The sequence below is a fragment of the Mya arenaria genome, chromosome 4 (assembly GCF_026914265.1).
Source record: "Mya arenaria isolate MELC-2E11 chromosome 4, ASM2691426v1".
Lineage (NCBI taxonomy): Eukaryota > Metazoa > Mollusca > Bivalvia > Myida > Myidae > Mya > Mya arenaria.
Window position 1 is genome coordinate 30,349,898 of NC_069125.1, and position 3,861 is coordinate 30,353,758.

The 3,861-nt window shown below is 34.9% G+C and overlaps 1 protein-coding gene across 1 annotated transcript in view; it reads right to left on the reverse strand.

Annotated features, from left to right (window-relative positions):
- LOC128231387 (sialate O-acetylesterase-like) overlaps positions 1–3,861 on the reverse strand; it is a 270,653-nt gene that overhangs the window by 227,107 nt on the left and 39,685 nt on the right. The window lies entirely within an intron of this gene.

Sequence of the window (3,861 nt, forward strand, 5' to 3'; positions counted from 1 at the left end):
GAGAGAGAGAGAGAGAGAGAGAGAGAGAGAGAAGAGAGAGAAGAGAGAGAGAGAGAGAGAGAGAGAGAGATCATAGGAAAGAAGTGGAGTGGTCCTTGTGCTTACTGTGGAGTGTTTGTGAAGGGTATACTGTACTTTATATAGTGGTGTACTTCCATAAATATTACAACATTATCAACATTAGAGAGGTTAGAAGATCCGAAAAGTAGTCTGTTAGTGCTCAGAGGATATAATTGTCTTGTGTTATAAAAAGGATCTGCAGTTCGTCTATAAATAGTGAGCAGTTAAAGCAGTAGTGTTCTGCATTTTGTACAGTGTTACAGTGACCACATAACGGAGAGTCTGTGAGGTGGTTATTAAACTATTATGAATTGAGATCACTGCAGTTATTTCGTAAACGTGCATACTAAACTGACCAGCGGCGTTCTCCAAAGACAAATAAAGATGGAACATCAGGTCCTTTAAACCTATGTCGTAAATTACACTTGAAAGACGAGAGTGAAGGCGAGTGAAGGCGAGAATCGAGTTTATTCCACAATGAAATGACAGAAGGGATTGTTGAACGACTGTAGATTTTTAATCTCCTATTAAGTGTTACTAAATGTTCACTGTTTCGTATATTAAACGGGTTAGAATCATTTACTGTAACTGGAAAGAGCTGCGACAGGTGGGATGATATTTCTCCACAATCCTATTTATATACTAGGATGTGTTTGTTCATTGTTCTTCTATCCGATAAGGAAATCCAACCAATTTCTTTAATTACGTTTGTAATTGACGCAGACCGTGTAGGACCTGTAACAATTCTAGCTAACTAATATTGAAGTTTATCGAGTGTTTCATTTTCATATTCAGTACAATTATCCCATACTACTGAAGCATAGTCTACGCATGGTTCTAAAGGAGGCCGAAACATGCATCTTGTGGAATAAGTCTAAACATTAAGAATAAAAACATTTACTGCTTATGCTTCAAATGTTTGTAAAAACAACAACAATGCGTTTCACAAAGTTTGTGTTTGGACCAAGTTTCGTACCGTTTCGTTCTCAAATGTGTTTATGTTCTTTCGAACACTTACGTTGTTTTGGGAGGGAATCTTGTATAAAAATTATGAGAATATCACGTTATTAAAAAAGAAGTGTAATAAATAAAAACAACATGAAAACAAAATTGTTTTAAAAGTTATTATCTCGCCATCTGATATCATTTTCGTGCCTAAGTCTCTGTTTAAAATTAGATATTTGTTCATTAATATGCAATTCATTTTCTCATCCGTTTTAATAATGATGAAGTTCTCTTTGATATGTGTACTTCAGCACTTCTTTTTATTATCACATTTTGCAACCTTTGTTTTGTCTATGCATTTTCTTGTGTCGTTTCTGTTTTGGATGTCCTGTTTGACGGCAATTTAAAGATTATTTTTACATTTGTATGTAGAAGGTAACATCTTTTCGATATGTTGTTGAATAGAGTATTAATTCACGATTATTTTTATGTTGAATGATATATTTTGACTAGTTGAAGTCCCAGAATATGATCTATGTATTGTGAATTGTACAAAGAATAAATAACTTGTTTTTTTATCTTTTTTTATTTAGTTATTATTTTTGCACGTAGAAAAGTGGCGTTGGAGCAGATCTTGTTAATTAAAACTTTGATCAGGATTGTTGTGACTCTTTGAGGTAGTGCATTTTAATGGCCGTCAATGGTGGGTGCATATAAATTGTTAGTCTTTAAAATGAGGTATTGGAATAATTCTTGCATTGTTATACTCCGAAAAGATGTATCTTAACCGAAAAGTAAGGTTCATTCAAGTAATGGTTATAAAATAACAAATTAACTGTTCAACATTGAAAAGTCAGATCAAATTAAGTACTTCACAGTAAAATCCTTGTGTGTTGAAACAAAAAAAGGCTTCGGAGAAGTCTTGTAAAGAGTTTGAAGATTGGGGTTTTGAAGGTTACTCTGAATGCCAGTAGAATGTAAATTATGGGTTTGACCAAAGTGGTTTGAAATAAAGGGGTACCAGATATCTATACATATATTCACACAACTGGTTATCTACTTGTGCTTTGCGCATTTTACTTAGTAAAGTGGTAACATGAATCTTATCTAGTTAAGCAGTTATTATGTTACTTTTTTGAATTCGCTAACTATAACTAGATAACCTGTTAGTGCCTGAATCAGGAATACATTCATATAAGTTTGTAACACGAATCTTATCTCAGTGGCATGTGAAGTTGTGCACCTTGGTTTCTTTTTGTGTTGAATACAAGATATAGCAAAGTTATGGGCCTTGCCTAAGTTAGAACTATATTTTTCCGTCATAAAAATTGTGTCGCGCGTGTTTCCAAAAACATTTGAGTCAGATTCATGATTTTTTACAGGAATGATTATCAGCATGTGAAGTTACGCACCCTGGGCTCTGTTCATGGTGAAGCCAAGATATAAAACGAGTTATGAGCCTTGGACTTAGTTAACTTATTGTAGACAAGTGTGCGATGTGTGTCATGCATGTGTTGTACACCACCAAAAGTAGTTAAGCTACAACCAGGAAAAATACAAGATTGTTTATCAGATGAGTCGAATTTTGTCAAGAAACCGTCGCAAATTAAATGACGTCACCCAATCCAATTGCAGGAAACTCATCAAGTGCGTTTGATTTCTTGTTTCTTGAAAAACTGAAGTCCGGTTCGAATGGTATTAGGTATATTTTTGGTCGCAGTCAGTTTAATGAAAGACACGTTTCTTATTATTCCAATGTATTCGAAGATTCAAATCTTTTCTCACGTATTACGATAAACGGCATGTGAATGCATATTTTCAATGGAATATGTCATTATATTTACTGAGTTATAACCCCTTATGTAACAAAGACATAAGCTTGTACATTTTTGTCGAGCCCGCTTACGGTGAACAAGACATAGTTGCCAAAATGGCGGTTCCGTGAATGTGCGTGCGTGCGTATGTGGTGCGTGAGTGCGTCCGTCCATACGGACTGAATTTGCCCGCGTATGTACCTTTGAGGTCAAGGTTAAAGGTCAAAAGGTTGAAATTATCCTTTTTCGGGCTGTATACCTTGACCATGCATTATAAAAAATGCCATGAAGGTTCACCATGATGATGCGGCGTGTCACGCACAAAGTCGAAGTCTGTACCACAAAGATTATGGCAACACTTAAAGGGACTGTACACCTGCTGGCACAAAAAAAAGTTTTTTTCTGTAACGAATCTCAGGACAATTATTTAATAAAATGTTTTACTCTTTGATATCATAATTGTAAAAAAACATACCAAAATGTAAAAAAAAAATGAGTCGGAGACCGGTTTCGAACCGGTGTCACCGAAATTGCAGTCCAGTGCTGTATCCACTATGCTACGAAGGCTTACTCTAAACAGTTGGAATATATAAGCTAAATACCTAACATGGAAGATATTTATAGTCTGTGTCAATGGCTCATTAAACGGGCTCGACATGTCGTTGCCATGGCGTCAAGTTTATTTTCTTCCCGGAATGTGAAATGTTTTCTGCATGTGTATTCAAGTATCTCTCTATCTGAATAAAAAGGGTCGCTTTTACACCATACATAAGTCTTTTAACGAAAAACTAAGTCGTTGTAACGAAAATCGTAAGTCGTTTTAACGAGATAAAAATAACACCTGTGCACCATATGTCACCGTATATAGTTTAAAATGTGATTTTGTTTACTATCTATGAAAAGGCAAGATAGAATTATAACCACACATAAAAATAGCAAAAAGACTTTGATTGAGTATGATTACTATGAGGATAATCGTTCACATACAGCATGATTTAAATTGGTTTAAACGGCAAAAGTACAGTAATTTGACTTGTTTTTA